This window comes from Pipistrellus kuhlii, unplaced genomic scaffold (assembly GCF_014108245.1).
Source record: "Pipistrellus kuhlii isolate mPipKuh1 unplaced genomic scaffold, mPipKuh1.p scaffold_m20_p_81, whole genome shotgun sequence".
NCBI classification, from domain to species: Eukaryota; Metazoa; Chordata; class Mammalia; order Chiroptera; family Vespertilionidae; genus Pipistrellus; species Pipistrellus kuhlii.
In genome coordinates, this window is record NW_023425586.1 from 371642 (window position 1) to 388254 (window position 16613).

The 16613-nt window shown below is 51.7% G+C and overlaps 1 protein-coding gene across 3 annotated transcripts in view; it reads right to left on the reverse strand.

Moving 5' to 3' along the window:
- TCF20 (transcription factor 20) overlaps positions 1 to 16613 on the reverse strand; it is a 164575-nt gene that overhangs the window by 68016 nt on the left and 79946 nt on the right. Inside the window, exon 1 of one of the 3 annotated variants that reach the window (XM_036425505.2) lies at positions 12284 to 12596. The exons of the other annotated variants lie outside the window; for them this stretch is intronic. The gene's annotated coding sequence lies outside the window, so the exon portion shown is untranslated. Of the gene's footprint in view, positions 1 to 12283; positions 12597 to 16613 lie in introns of those variants that run through there. 3 annotated transcript variants of the gene reach the window in all.

Below are 16613 nucleotides of genomic sequence, written 5' to 3' on the forward strand. Positions count from 1 at the left end.
GGAGGGCATGCCATACCTCTGCCATCAAGTGGAAACTATGGCACATAAAAGAGTCTAATTTGTTGTTCTAAAACTCTCCGGGGAGCCCTGTTGGTGTGGCTCAGTGGTTGAGCATCGACCTAAAAAAACAAGAAGTCCTGGTTTGATTCCTAGTCAGGGTTGCTCGATCACCAGTAGGGGATGTGCAAGAGGCAGTTGGTCCATGATGCTTCTATCTCTCTCTTTCCCTTCTGCTTTCTAAAGTAAATATGAACATATTTAAAAAATAAAACTCTCACCCTAGCCAGTTTGGCTCAGTGGATAGAGTGTCAGCCTATGAACCGAAAGGCCCCCGTTTCAGTTCCAGTCAAGGACGTGTACCTAGGCTGAAAGCTCCTCCCTGGCCTGGGTCCTGGCTGAGGCTGGTGCAGGAGGCAACCCGTCGATGTTTCCCATCGATGTTTCTGTCTTTCACGCTTTTTAAAAATCAATGAAAAAATACCCTCGGGTGAGGGTTAACAAAAACTCCCCAGGAAGAATTCCCAGCTTTCTTCACAGGCATGAGGTAGAAAAAGCAGAGTCCAAATCACTGGAATCCAAAACTAGACAAAGAATTGCAAAGGTCTGACCAGTTTCTCAAAGATTCCAGGAAGAGGAAGAAAGCTCATCTTCAGTACTTTTCGCTTTTCCCTGTGGCTCGTAAGATTTGTGCTGGAAAACATTCTACAGTTACTGTAATATACAGATGAGGATAGACAGAGGAGGAAGACAGGGCATTCCAGAGAAGAGGGTCAGGGGCAAAGGGTGTAGACACTCTCAGTGCATTCCCAGGCCACGTGCAGGTCCTGGGGCTATGAAACAAAACAAAACAAAACAAAACCAGTCTTGACCACAGGACCTCAGAGCCTTGGGCAGTGGTGTTAAAAAATATTTTCCAGCACAAATCTTACGCAGATTCCCAAAAGATACGAGAGCGGTGACGAGAGCTGCTCGGGCTGGACTTGGAAAGAGGATGAGGACTCCCATCTCTTGTGCCCTGGCCAGGCCACCTGGGCCCAGATGCCTCTGCAGACCTGGGACAGCCCGCTCTCCGGGAGGAAGAGTGGCTCCCACTTCGTTGCGATGTTTTGATAAACACCTAACACAGGGACTGCTATAAAGCACTGGTTTAATAAAACCTGAGCTGTGCAATAATGTACAAGTCACTGGTCTAATGCATGCGGATGACAGAGGCACACAGGAAAGGAATGGAACTGCCAGGCATTAGGTAGGAAAAGCAGAGTCCAAATCACTGGAATCCAAAACTAGACAAAGAATTGCAAAGGTCTGACCAGTTTCTCAAAGATTCCAGGAAGAGGAAGAAAGCTCATCTTCAGTACTTTTCGCTTTTCCCTGTGGCTCGTTTCCTTAGCTGGCTCTGTCTGCTTGCCACAGCGGTCTCCCCAATCTTCCCTGCACTCTTCCAGCCTCACCCCTGTCCTGCACAGAGGCCTTCAGACACAGACAAGCAGCCCATGCCCTCCCACCAGGCCCATCTGCTTCTGTCCGCACACCTCTGCTTTCCTGGGGAGGGGGTTCTTACCTTCCAAAGCCAGTCCCCTGGGTGGGCTTGAGCCCCCGATTCTCCAGGAAAAGCCAGCACTGTCAGGCTCCTTCCCACCTCCTTTACAAGGCTCTCCTTTTGTAAAAATGTCTTCTCTTGACTCCAGATTCTCTCTGCAGCTCCTTTTCATATACCAACTTTAGGAAGGTTTGACTCCAAACTCACTGTCTCCACTTCTTCACCTCCCTTTCTCATCAATAAATACACAACCACTGGGCTGTCACCCCTCCCCCGCAGCCACATACTCCGCACTGCTGGCTGCCGCCTCCGCCTGAAACGCTCCCTTTCCTCATCCACACTCTGGCTTTTCCTCCTCACCTGCCAGGCTCATCCTCTCTCTCTTTAAATGCCACCCTGCCCCTTAAATGCTCACATTCCTCAGAGTTTTGTCCTGGCCCTCAGAGCACTAATACTTATTTAGCCACAAGAACACACTGAGAGGGTGGGGTGGGGTGGCGTCTACAGCTACAGCTTCTTGGGGCTGAGCTCTGTAAAGTAAGTCACTGGCGAGAGAGGAAAAAAGGAAGCACTTCGCCAGAAGTCTTGACTATCCTTCTCCCTCACAATCCACCTCCTCAACCGGTCTCATCCCATCACCGCCAGGCCATCCCCAATACCTTCTCAGTCAGTACTTATGACCCCTTTGTACATGAAGTACACACACGTGAATAAGAAGGAAACTTCATCCTGGAGCAGTGTTTCCCAAAGTGCGGTCCGCGCACCCCCAGGGGCACGGGAAGAGTTTGGTGGGGGTACGCGTTGCACCGGAGTTTGGTGGGGATATGCACTGCACCGTGCTTAGCTGCGCTGAATTCTATGTTCTCATGAGCACGAGGGGTACTCAGCGTTATGAAAATTATAGAAGGGGTACACATATGTCAAAAGTTTGGGAAACAGTCCTAGAGGGAGGAGATAGGCAACAAATAAAAAGACAAGGTAATTTCAGATGGAGATAAAAGTTATGAGTAAAATAGAGCAGGGTAAGGTGATGGCACTACTATAGACAGGGTGGTGGGGTAGGGGAGTGTCTGTCAGAAAACACCTCTAGGAGGAGGACACCTTTAAACTGTCCCAGTTGACAAAAGCAAAACAAGTTCCCAGGGATTTGGGATGTGGAGTGCTCCAGGCAGAGGGAGGAGCCAAATGTAAATAAAGGTCCTCAGGTAGAAGTGAACTTGGGCTGTAGAGAAACAGCAGGAAGGTCAATGAGGTTGGAACTTAGGGAGCAAGGGGAAGCCAGGTCAAAGGGCCCAGAGGGAGGCAGGGGTCAGATGGGCCCTTGTTGGCCACCATGAAAGCATTGAAAAGCAACAGGAGGGTTAAAGGAAGACAAACGAGATAATCTAATCTGAATTTAAAAGATCACTTTAGCTGATAAGTGGGAAATGGTTTGGAAGGCGAGCAAAATAGGGATTAAAAATACTGTAGTTATGACCAATGTGATACTCATCCTTATTACATGTATCAGTAGTTTCTTTTTATTGCTGAGTGGTCTTTTATTGAAGAATGTATCAGTCTGTCTATCCATTCTCAGCCTGGTGGGCATCTGAATAAAGCTATGGCCTCGCCAGGTAGCTCAGTTGGTTGGAATGTGGGCCCAATATGCCAAGGCTGCAGTTTTGATCTCCAATGAATGCACAACTAAATGGAAAAACAAATCGGCATCTCCTAAATCAATGAATACAAATTTTAAAGCCTAGCAGGCATGGTGCAGGGATTGAGTATTGACCTATGAACCAGGAGGTCATGGTTCGATTCCTGGTCAGGACACATGCCCAAGTTGTAGGCTCGATCCCCAGTGTGGGACAAGCAGGAGGCAGCCAATCAATGATATTCTCTCATCATTGATGTTTCTATCTTTCTTGCCCTTCTTTTCTGAAACCAATAAAAAATAAAATTAAAATAAATAAATAAATAAATAAAGCTGCTATAGTATTCTTATACAAGGCCTATTTGTAGACATGTATTTTCATTTCTCTTGCAAAAAATATCTAAAAATGGAACTTCTCTCTCACAGGGTAGACATATGTTCAACTTTTTAAGAAACTTCCAGTTTTCCGAGCTATGGCATCATTTTATCCTCTCCTGAGCAGTAGCTGAGTTCCGCTGCCTCACGCCTAGCTATTTTACTTGAATACACTCCACCACAACCAAACTCACAATTTTCCAGCAACCTCAAGCGCACTTTTCCTCCTTACCCACTCCCTTTGCTGCCTCTCTCATGCTGTTTATTCATTCAACAAATATCCCGAAGGATGAGAAAAGTCTGGGATGGCCAGTAGTCGGCAAACTCTTCAACAGAGCCAAATATAAAAAAAAACAAAAAAAACAAAAAAACACGATTGCAATTTCTTTTGAGAGCCAAATTTTTTAAATTTAAACTTCTTCTATCGCCACTTCTTCAAAATAGGCTCACCCAGGCCGTGGCATTTTGTGGAAGAGCCACACCCAAGGGGCCAAAGAGCCTCAGTTTGCCGAGCAAGGTTCTGGGCAGAGAAATTAGCACAGCCTCCGAGGTGGGAAAGAACCTGATGCCTTCGGGGACCCAGAGGAGAGAGGTGAATGTGGCTGAAGGACAGCCAGCAAAGGCAGCAGGAGAGTGAGAAGTGGGCGGGGCCCAGGCTCCCAGAGCCTTGTGGGAGATGGCAAGGAGTTTGAATTTTCTTCCAGGTTCTATGAGAAACTGCTAAGAGATTTTAAGTGGAGCAGAGACAGGTAACTCTTAACTACTGGGGCAAAGCGAAACGAAGACAGACAGGAGTATAAATAGGGAGGCCTCGGCAGCAATAGGGAGGGAGGCGAGGGTGGGGGCGCAGAGCAGAAAGATTCAGTCAGGTGCGGATGCCGCACTGACAGCTCCTTGGTGATGGATTAGAAGTGGAGGGCGCTGAGTGAAAAGGAGGAATCTGACCTGAGAAACTGGTGGAAGACAAAGCCACTTAGGCAGAAGGGAACTGAGGAAGGGAAAGAGTTCCTGAGGAATCTGTATTCAGTTCTGGGCTGTGATGCTCAAGCTGCTGGTGAGATACTCCAACAGCTGTGTCCAGCAGAGGTTGGAGGAGCTGGGAGAGGTCTGGCTGAAGATACCAATGGGGGCAGTCAGCTTATGCACAACCACGAAAGCCTGAGGATATCTGAGAACACTGAGGACAGAGCCAGAGACAGTCCATGGTCAAGTACAGAGGTGGGAAGAGACAGCTGAGAGACAAGTGGGCGATGGAAGTGAATAGTCTTCCTTTGAGAAGCCCCTTGTGATCTTTCAAGTCAGGTTTTCAGTCTTTTTTTTTTTTCCCCCAGAGAGGAAGGGAGAGAGAAACATCAATGATGAGAGAGAACTGGCTGCCTCCTGCACACTCAATGGGAATCGAACCCGCAACCTGTGCATGTGCCCTGACCGGGAATTGAATCATGACCTCCTGGTTCATGGGTTGGCGCTCAATCTCTGAGCCATACCAGTCCAGTTGGCAGGGGTACATGTCTTGGTACAGCACCATGTCCTCCGTCAGAGCACTTCTGAGATCCCTGTTAACTGCCTTTCTCCACTGGGCAGATAGTTAAGGACAGAAAAGTGCCAGGTTCAGCAGGAACCAGGCCTGCTCTAGAGTCCAGTGTGTTTTTGGAAAACTACCATCCAATGAGCATCAACTGTGGGCGGTGCGCCCACCATGTGCTCTTCTTCTTTCAGTTCCTTTCCCAATGGCCCTGAGGATGGGAAACCTCCGTAAAACGGGAGGAAACGGTGATGCAGCAAAACGCCCAAGGTCACTACTAAGTGCTGGAGCCAGACTGAGGCCACACATTTTCCTCCTAACGCTCTGCTGCATGGACCTTTATGAAGAGTGCCACTGGCATACAAAATCCGCCCCCCAGAGCACTGAGGGAAATGTCCAGGGAACCAGCCCGCTTCTCAAGAATCCCTCCTGTGGTCAGGCACAGCGATAATCCCCAGGCCACCAAAGTAATGCCTCATAGTTAAATTGCTTCTAAATGCAGAAGTGGAATCCTCCCGAAACAGAAGTCTAGAGGTGAAAAGTTAGTACTAGGGCCTTAATTCGAATTTTAGAACTCAAATTTAAGCCACCTATAAGAAATTTCCCCCTATATCTGAAGGGTCTTATTCTAACTTCACAACTAATGCTAAACGTGGCAAAGAGCTTCTCCCTGTCATTCATTCTGCACCAAGAAATAATCAGGATGAGATTAGGTCTCAATGGGGCCTAAGAAAGCAACACTGCGTCTCTTTGTGAAAGCAACAGTGGTGCAATTTTCTCTGTCCATCCTCTGCTTTCAAGATTGATGTGGTTTTTTCCCTGACTTTTTAAAAAAAGAAATCAGAGCCCCTGACTCAACAGTTAGGTACTGCATTTTAAAAAATGTTTTATTGATTGATTTAAGGGTGGGGAGGGGGAGGGGGAGAGAAAGGGAGGAAGGACAGAGGGGGAAGGGGAGAGAGAAGAGAGAGGGAGCGGAAAAGAGGGAGAGGGAGAGAGATTTGTTGTTCCATTTATTTATGCATTCGTTGGTTGATTCTTGTATGTTCCCTGACCAGGGATCAATCCTGGTGTATTGGGATGATGCTCTAACCAACTGAGCTACCCAGCCAGGGCTTTCCTCTGAGTGTGATAATGTTTCCATTTATTTTTCCTCCTCTGGCTTCTAAGACTGAACTACACAGGCTTTTCCCTAAGTGACTACATTAGCACCCAGAGGCTTCCTTTCTTTTTTCTATCCAAGAGCAACTGCTGACTGTCAATCCTCTGGGGAGAGAATGGACTCTGGTAGAAAAGGACAGGATCCTAGCCTTGAGTCTGTCAGTGTAAAGCAGCATAACTTGGGCCAAGTCAATATCTTCTCAGCATCTTTCCTGAGTTGTAGGCTAAGGGCTAAACTAGACAATTTCTTAGGTTTCCTCACATTCTCTATATAATTCTACTAGAGGCCCGATGCATTAAGATTCGTGCAAGAATGGGCCTTCCCTCCCCGGCTGCCGGCACCACCTTCGCTCCAATGGAGCCACTTTTCCGCTTTTGCTCTGACCCAGGCTGCCTTTCCGCCTTCCCATGCTGCCCAGAGGCCCGGAGCGGCTGGGGCGATGCAGAACACCTATGTCCTGCCCCGGCTGCTTGGTGCTTATGTATGCAAATTAATTCTCCATCTTTGGCGGGTTGATTTGCATACTCACTCCTGATTGGCTGGTGGGCATCACGAAGATACAGTGAATTTGCACTTTTCTCTTTTATTAGTGTAGATAATCAGAGCACATAGAAAAGGGGGCAAAGCTATGTATGCAGGATGCAGGCCAGCTGGCTGGGAAAGCCTGGGAGGATGAACCCTCTGGGCTATGGGTAAGGAAACCTGTCTGACCCTGCTGTTTCTGTCCCTGCCAAAGCCCTCACTCTTACAGCTATCCTGCTTCCCTAAACAGCTTTCCCCTCCACACATATACCCCAGTTCCAATCAGTCACTTTGGATCCTTCATTTGAAGTAATACCTAGCACAGTGCCCTGCATACAGAGGTCACTAATAGTTGCTGGCTTCACTTGAAGCTTTAACAAAGTATGATGATTATAACATCCCACTCCAATTCCCCGACAAAGAAACATACACACAACTAAAGGATGTTTCTAATAATGCCTAGCACCCATCACTATTCTCACCCATCTCTACATTTCCGATTGGAACAGCTAAAGAAAAGCAGATAACATTCCTCTTTCTTACCCTTTACAATGATCCCTCTTAAGCTCTTTTGAGCTAGGTCCCCACTCACAAAAGCATAAAGATATAAACAGAGGGAAGACTTCAATCAACCCACCTCTATTCTTTGGATTAACTTCTCAAGATGCCCAGGGCTAAAGCAAATTATTTACTTTTATGTCATTCCACCTGTCCCACAGATCAAGTCTGACTGGCCTTCTGGCAGAAAAGGCTTCAGAAGCACAGACATCTTCATGACTATTCTGAAGTCCCATTCTATCTTTGTATTCTCTTCATAGCTATTATCACCACCTGACATTCATATTGACATACTGGTTGCAGTCTGTCTCCAGAACAGACACACCTCTCTCTCTCTCTCTCTCTCTCTCTCAAATATATTTTATTAATTTTTTACAGAGCGGAAGGGAGAGTGACAGAGAGCTAGAAACGTCGATGAGAGAGAAACATCGACTAGCTGCCTCCTGCACACCCCCTACCAGGGATGTGCCAGCAACCAAGGAACATGCCCTTGACCAGAATTGAACCCGAGACCTTCCAGTCCACAGGCCGACACTCTATCCACTGAGCCACACCGGTTTCAGCAGCAGACACCTCTTGCCCTCCACTGCGTCTCCCATGCTTAGAACAGCACCTACAAATACCTACAAATGAAAATTAGAACACAACACACACAGAACCTTAATCCATGTTCAAGGATGTCATGTTTAAACATGAAACCATCTTCCCATCAGGCTGACAGTCAAGTATTCCAAGGAACTTGCACCTTTTCCTACAGCACAGCTTACAGGCACACACTGCAACACAGATATTTTCCTGTAGCTAACCTTTTCCCCGTTAACTTTCCCACAACAAAGCATCAGACATACAATAAGTCACCTCACAGTTCATCTTCCCGCTGGGCCATGTGCATTACTTACAAAGCAAACAGCGCTAATGCAGAAAGTCCTGACTGTGTTTGTGGCCATGACCACCTTTTCACCTACACTGCACATACACAAGTATTCAAGGGACAACAGCCTAACTAATAAAAAAATTATCTAGTCTAAATGCAATGTGCCCAAATCATGCACTATGAAAAACCTTATTTTCATTATAGAGTTGACCCTTAAAACAATATGAATTTGAACTACGCAGGTCCACTTATATGCAAGTTTTTTTAAAAAAATAAATGCTATAAATGTATTATCCTTATGGTTTTCTTAATAACACTCTTTCCTCTAGCTTACTTTATTGTAAGAATACAGTCTAATACATATAACATACAAAATGTGTGTTTATCAACTGTTTATGTTATTGGTAAAGCTTCTGGCCAAGAGTAGGCTATCGGTAAAGTTTTGGAGGAGTCAAAGTTACACATCAGAGGTGGGGGAATCAGTGCCCAACCCCTGTGTTAAAGTCAACTGTATTTAAAAAAAAAAAAAAAGTCAACTGTATTATATTTCAAATGTGTAACTTTGATGTATAGTTTTGCTCCAATATAAATAGGGTTTTATTGGTTTGCTTTATTTTGTTACCTTTACTTCCAGAAAAAGAAAATGAAGGCGACAGAGTTAGAAGGCTCAGGGAGATCTAGTGAGCACTCGGGTGCCTTGAACGCAAGCCCCAGTAGGAAGAATACCAAAGGCAAACTGGGAAAAGGACTGTCTGTTGTAACTGCATCGTTTGAGTCCCATCTGGTCAAACTGAGAGCAATCACTAGATAACATGATTCCTGTGCATTATAAACCAGTAACAGACAAGAGATCTCTCTTTAAGCTGGTAACAGAATCCAGCTCAGGACAGAGCTGCAGAAATGGGTATGAAAGAGAAACTTTTTTAGATTAAATCTCAGGTGCACTGCAAAACTGGCCCGGAATGGGGAAAGTGAAAGTTAAGAAAACTCCAAGGGGCCACTAAACCACTTGGCACAGTCACAAAAATCATGCTTTCCAGTATTTTGTCCAAGTCCAGATTTCAAGAACAACCTACCACTATCTGATTTTGCCTTAAGCAGGCACTGCAGTATACTGGATCAAGTAAAGGCTCTGGAGCCATGCAGAGGATGGTCACACCCAAACCCTGACCACTCACTAGCTCTATGACCTCTCAAAAAAAGGAGAAAGGATCGACTTCTCAGGTCTGCTGGGTGGATTTTTTAAGACGACTTACAATACCTTGAACACAACGTAGCATATTGAATCTTTACAAAAACAACACCAACATACACAAATGCTAGCATCCTTTCCCACCTGAAGAGAAGGCGGAACCCACCAGAAGTAGTCCAACTCTAACTTCTAGGTCTAAACAGATGAGATTTCAACTGAATTCCATTCCATACCACTAAAAAGTTATAAAACATAAAACATGTCTCCTGACATCTTAGTATTTTGGCAACCTTCTCTTACATGTATAAACACACAAATTACCTTTGTAGAAACAAGTTTTATAACTTTTCCTTGTAACAAAATGTAAATATACATTTGATAACTGCTTACAATGCAAGGAACCAAGGTTTTTAAAATTCCATACCAAACAAGGTCATTACTCAGACATCACTGTAAATAAATTGCTTATGTGGGAAACTCCAAGTGACAGATAGCTACAGAGCTGGATAAGTGTTTACCTATGTGATAGGCCTGATGCTAACATACAAGAAAACGTGTACCTCAAAGGCAGCAGTACGAGCAAACTTCCCAATGCTGACTTCTGTTTGAAACTGTTTGTACAGACTGAATAAAAGAGTGATCTTAGAGAGACTATTACACCTTAGGCACATGTCCTTCAAGCATCATAGTAGTAGTAACTTAAAGACGACAAGACCAACTTCTGAGGCTGATCTACAAGGACTAACCAGTCAGCAGCATGGCCTAAGGCCCTCACACATCATAAAAATCAGTGAAACTAATTGGGGTTCTTCAACATCTGAGAGGAAGCATACAGCTACCATTAAGGAATAAATTGGGGATGCAAATAATTAGTGCACCCTGAGGTGATAGTTAATTCCACTAGCATGCCATTTCACAGGACATATTTACTAGGGAATTCCACTTCAGTCCTACTCTGAAAACACTGAAGCTAGAAATTGGAAAGATCTTTCAATAACTCCCTCCCCAGTCCATTGCATAGAAAGATCTTGGAAATCCTTGGAGCCAACAACACGCAGACCCAAACACACTTGTTACCAAATATACTTGTGCTATATCCACAGCTCCAAGTAGTCAAATGTTCCCTAAAATATTTTTCCTACTAACTTCTTGCTCAAAGACCAAAAAAAAGCAAAACACACACACACACACACACACACACAAACACCACACACACAAACAAGGCACATTCAGCATAGCTAGAATATAATATACTTTCTGAGCAGCACAGAACAGCTTCTGGGATTTGAGGGAAAACTGTCCTCTGACTTAGTGTTATGCTAAGTTATGTGTTATGCTCTGGAGAAGTGGCTGGAAGCTAAAAAGCCAGGTAAGGCACGGCCTGCATTTCTGCAGCCAGGAAGCTTCTGGCTAAAACAAAAGCACAGACAGGAGAGACCAAAAACAAACAAACAAAAACCACACCTGCCCCAAACCCCAGTAACGTCTGCCCTGGAAGGGAGTCCTCTAACAGGAGGAAACTGGGAGCCTGGAGAGGGCAGGGAGCGCGGCCAAGGCGACGGTTTACTGGAGGCAAAGCTGGCAGTAGAGTCCTGGTCTCCCAGGTCCAGGCGTCAATGCAGTTTCCCACTCCACCTCGCTGCCTGCCACCCCAGGCAAGATGTTTCCTAAAACTCTTCACTGAAGCCGTTCACATAAGGGTCCAATTATCATCCAAAGATCTCCCTGTTAGATAATAGCTCGAGAATTCCATCCATTTTACAGCAGTTACCGGAGTCATCTAATCTTTGGAAGGAAAAAGGGAAAGGAAAAAAAAAAAAAAAAAGGCAGAGGGAAAGGGGGAGGACCCTAATTTTGAGCTGTCCCCTAAGGGCAAACTAAAGGTTTCCCACAGGCAGACAGCGCTGGTACCCACAGCCACAAAAACGGACAATCATCCCCACCCACAGGCCCGGGAGAGAGGCTGGGCTTCGGCACCGCCCCCCACCCAACTCGGTCACCCCTCCTCTCCCACCGGGGGCCCGGGGGACGGCCCCCTCCCGCCGCCGCCACAGGGCAGGGCCAGGCCAGCCACCCCCTCCAACACCGCTTTCCCCTCCGAGAGGGAACAGCGGCCCAGCGCCCGCTCGCCCGCGGGGACCACCGGACCCCACACCCCGCCCTGCCCCCGGCGAGGGAGCGGAGAAAAGCCCCGCAGGAAGTGCGCCCCGCGCCGCGCTCCCGCCCCGCCAGCCGCTACCTGCCCTCCGCCCCCCGCAGGCGAGCGGCAGCGCGTCCACATGGCCCCAGGTGTTCACATGGCCGTCAGGGTCCGTCCCCGCGGCCCGGCGCTCCGACTCCCGGGAGCCCAGCGCCGCTCCCCGGCCCCTCCCAGCCCAAGCCCGGCCCCCGCCCCCGCCCCCGCCCGCCGGCCTCGCCCCCAGCCCGCAGCGGAGCGGAGCGCAGCCTGGTCCCCGGGGCGGCCAGGGGCCCCAGGCCGGCGGCGCGGACCCCGCCGCCCCCGGGACACCGCCCGCCGGCAGCCTCCTCCTGGGCACCCGAGACCGCGGCCAGCAGGTACCCCACCCCGCCCCGCGGCACCTTCGGGCCGGACGGGGTCCAAACCCTGAGGGACTCCCAGGCCGGACCGAGCCCCTCACGCCCGGGCGCCAGGCCGGGCTCGTCCCCTCAGCAACCCTCGAGGCCAGGCCCCTCCTCTCCGCACCCCGGGTCGGGCCGGGCCACGGCCCCCGGCACCGAGCCCGGGCCTCAGAGTCCGGGGGTCTCAGCACTCCCGGTTCGGGCCGGGCAAGTACCTCTGCCCCCAGCCCTCGAGGCCGGACATCCCGGCCCGGCCCCAGCGCCTCAGCCCTCGCCTCGGCTCCTCAGCCCGGGCCCTTTCCCCACCCCGGGCGGCGGTTACCTGCGGGAGACCCCCGCCCGGTCCCTCGGCCTCGGCCGGGGGCGGGAGGGGAGGGAGCGGCGGCAGGCGGCGCTGCGCGGGGTGGGGGTGGGGGAGCCTCCGCCGCCTCCAGCTCGGGCGCCCGGGCCGGCGGCGGGGCGGGCCGGGGCCGCGGCCGCGGCCTCTGGAGGCTCGCTCCGGCCCGCGCGCTCGCTCCCCGGTCGGGCGCGCCTCAGGGCGGGCTCCCCAGGCGGAGGCCGCGGCCGCCTCGCTGGGGCGGAAAGCCGCTCGATTCGGGATTTTTTCTCTCCATTCTCCCAACACACAGGAAATAACAGAGCGTCAGGTGACGGCGCGCGACCAATGGGGAGGCGCGAGGCCGCGGCGCGCGGGCGGGCGGGAGGGCGCGCGGCGGGGGCGGGGCGGCGGGGGGCGGGGCCGGCGCGCACGCGCGTGCCCACCCGCGTGCGGCGGCGCCGAGGCCTGTGCGCGCCGGGTCAGCCCCAGCCCGGCGGCGGGGGTCGCGCGGGGGCCGAGGCGCGGGGTCCCTCTCGGCCGCCGCGGGGCGCAGCGCGAACGTGTTGCCGCGTGCTCCGTGCCATCTTGGCCCACAGCTTCCCTCCGTCCGTCCGCCTGGGAGTGGTGGCGAGCCAACTTTGTGGGGAGTTAGTGGCCTGGAATCTCTGGAGCCCTTGGGGCCTCCAACCGCAGCGTCCCACCTCGGGCGGCCGAGGAGCGTGGAACCAGGGCCAGGCCTCCTCCTGGTAACCTGGTCAGTAGGGCTGGGCACGGCGGTGCCTCTGGCCTCCAGTTGCTCTCAGGACCCGGCAGACCCGGTTCTCTGGCCGCCTCCACCTCGTGGCCCCAAGTGTCCTTGGATGAATGACTTGGGCCCTCAGTTCCCTTCGCTTCCATTAAACGAGGGGCGGGGAGGCCCACCGGCTTCACATGAAAAACACAGGCTCACCAAATGCCAGTTGCCTTTGCCTGCGGCGGCATTAAGACCTGCAATGCCTGGTTGGCTGGATCCAGAGTCCAGTATTAATTTGGAGATAAGGTGGACGATTGGTGGTGCCAAGGCCTCAGGCTGTTCCCAGACTTCCTTTGCAAACCTCATGTGTGTTTTACGGAGCAAAGGAATGGCTCGACTTTTGAAAAGGAAATCTCCGTTGCAGAACCACCCCTGAACCGTCTGTGCTGTGTGACACATTGCTATCAGAAGTTAGGCCGGCGAGATGATGTATTTGGAGGGATTGCGATCCTGTCTGTGACTCACCTGGATACCCGGCCGGGGTCTCTCCCCACTCTGGGCCTCAGTTTCCCACCTGGGCACAGATGTTCTTAACATTGGCCAAAATTGCTGATTGTAGATGTTAAGAGTAGTTCCTTTTCTGAAGCAACCCAACTCGAAAGGAAACTGGAGTTGGAAAAAGTGCTCTGCCACAGCAGGTGAAGGCTGATGGGAACCAGGTGTGACCTGGGGCCCAGATTCAGGTGCATTTGAGGTACACAGCTCCCCAGGGCCTGGCCTACCCTTTCACCTCTAACCCCACCTAGCCAGACACATTAACACTTTGCCTGGCGGCAGGCCACCCAGGGAGGGGCCTGTTGTGGGATCCCAGGCAGGGCCTGAGTTGGTTCTAGCACCTCAGGAGGCTGTGAGTGGAGAAGGCAGTGATTTCTCTTGGCGTTTGTCCAGCCTCACAAAGTGGGGGCCAGTTCCAATGTGGGTCAAGGCTCTGCTCGAAGGCGGTTCCCAGCACCTCCTGCATGCCAGGCGGGGGGTGCAGGCTCGTCCGGGGCAGAGCTGAACAGGCTGTGGGCCCTCCCTTCGGCGGTTCCCATTGTTCTGTGAGTTTCATTTTCAAATTCTTTGGCACCAAGATTTAAAAAAAAAAAAAAAAAAAAAAGACCAGTGCTGGCTTCTGCTTGGATCAGAGCCGCCGAGGGAAAGGTTGGGGGCTCTTCAGCACAGACCCATGTTGTCTGGACAAACGGAAGGATGCAGGGGAGCGCTGTGAGCCCTGAGTGCTGGGGGCACCCTCACTTTGTGAGAACTCAGGAAGCAGAGGGCAGCCCTCTTCCTTGTCTCCTGCCCGTCACTCCTCCCTCCTCTCTCCTCTTCCTCGGCTCACTCGGGTTTCAGACTGGGGGGCTGGACCATGACACGCATGGTGACCAAGGACAAGAATGCAGACAGATAACTGGAGTCCAGCTCTCGTTTGCTCCCGCCTCCTGTCCTGGGACTGACGCCATAGCCGCTCCCACTCCCTGGGAGCCCGCTGCAGCGCTGCCCAGCTGCCCTCCACCTGCAGGCTTCCCAGGCCTAGGGCCAGGCCGGCCCCGGCTCCCTCAGCAGTGTGGTCTGTCACTCTTCCCTTTGGGTGCCGTTTGGAAACAGAACACGTTGTGGGTGCTGTGGCCAACACACAGATGTGAGGTACCTTTGGGCTGTGTGGCCTGAGACAATGCATTTCACCTCTGAACCTTGGTTTCCTCAGCCACAAAGTGGAGATAATATCACCTCCCTCCTAACATGCATGTTAGGAGGATCTAGAGACCTGCATAAAGAATTCAGTACATACCAGGCACATGTTCACAGCTACAGTTCTATGCTGTGGACACAATATGACACGTGAGTAGATGGGGCTCAGCGAAGCTAAATCATTGCCCCAGATCCCACAGCGGCCAGAGCTCAGCAGCTGGGAGCCCCCTTCTCTGTGACCACGCTAGCATCTACTGTTGTTCTCTCACTCTCTCATCTTCAAGAATCCTGTCTCTCCTTCCACACTTTCAGAAAAAGACAACAGCTTCATGAGATTCATTGTGACCCTCCCCTCTGGCCCACCCCAGTCCGCTTGAAAAACACTTATTGAACTGAATCAGTGGTTTCGATTCCAGAAGCTAAAGGCATCCTTTCCCTCCTCCTCTGGCTCTGGGATGGCGTTTGGAAACCGTGTCACTCTCTCCCTTTATTACAAACTCCTCTGCCCTCCCCCAGGCCTGGCCACTCCGGGATTACAAATGGAGCCTCCGCCTCCAGGGCACTGCCTCCGCCAGCTCCCGGGTGTCAGGCGAATTGATGGAGGAGACTGGGCCTGCCCGCCCCATCAGTGACTTGTGCAGAGTGAGCCGCGTGTCCTGCCTTCAGCAGCAGGCGGATGTCCTTCCTCTCGCTCTCTCGCAGGCTCTTGAGCACACGTGCAGCCTTCACCTTCCTCCCTCTGCGGCCCCCCCTCCTTTCTCTCGGAGGGCCTCCTGCTGACTGGAGCACACCGAGAGGCTGGCCGGAAGCTGGCTCCTAGTTCTCGAGAGACACCTGATAGAGCCTCAGGTTCACAGAGTGGGGAACCCCCACCGCATCCTGCAGAGCCTGTGCCGGGCCAGGCACTTCCCCCATGCAAACCAGATGGAGCAGCGGGTACACAAACAGCAGGGTGGCCAGATCCGCGGTGGCACGCCTTCTTTCCACACTTGGAGCCCCGCTGGGGAGGGCAGAGGGGCTGAGAGTAGGTCTTTCTGGGGCAAGGACAGGGCCAGGGGGTACCAAGCCTTAGCAGGGTGGGCAGCCACCTGTTCTCCCGGGAGGGTGAGGGGCAGGGGAGAGGCGGCTTCGGAGGAAGGCCAGGGTGTGGGCCTGCAGGGCCGGGTTCTGTGACCAGCTTGGGATGAGTTTGTATCACAGGGTCTCAGGGACCTCTGCTCAGGAGGTGTGGATGGAAGTCGTGGCTCCCTCTTTAGCTCCCACGGGTCACACGGGGCTGTTTATGTGACTGTCAGTCTCTCCCGGGAGTATGAGCATTTGTGGGCACACACCTCTGCCTTGTTGGTGTCTCCAGCATCCTATGCAGGATGTGGCTTCCTGTGAATGGGCACTGTGTTTGCAACAACCTGGTGAGGTTGGTAGCTATCAACCCCACTTGGCAGCTGAGGCCACTGAAGCACAGTTTGAGTAACTTGTCCTGGGCACACAGCGTGGAAGGGTCCCTGGGGCGAGGTGGGTGGGGTTTTTGATCCTAGAGGCTGCGCTCCTGACCACAAGCTCCCCAGCGCTTGGCAAATAGTGGAAGATGGACGGACGCACAGCTGGTGGGTCCCACGTCTGCAGGCAGACAGGGAGAGGGACCTGAGAGACAGCAGGGTGGGCACCAGCCTCTCCCCACAGTAACGTGTGAAAGCCTGGAGGCTGGGCAGGCTGCCTGGGAGACCACGGCCTCCCCAGCTAGTGGCCTCGCTGTGCCCCACGGCATCCATCTTCCCACAGGTGAGTGGAGAGAGAACATGGAGGAGACACAGCTGAGCGGCTGGAGGCCCCTGAGCCTGGCTCCGCGCGGAGCAGCCCTCAGCCCAT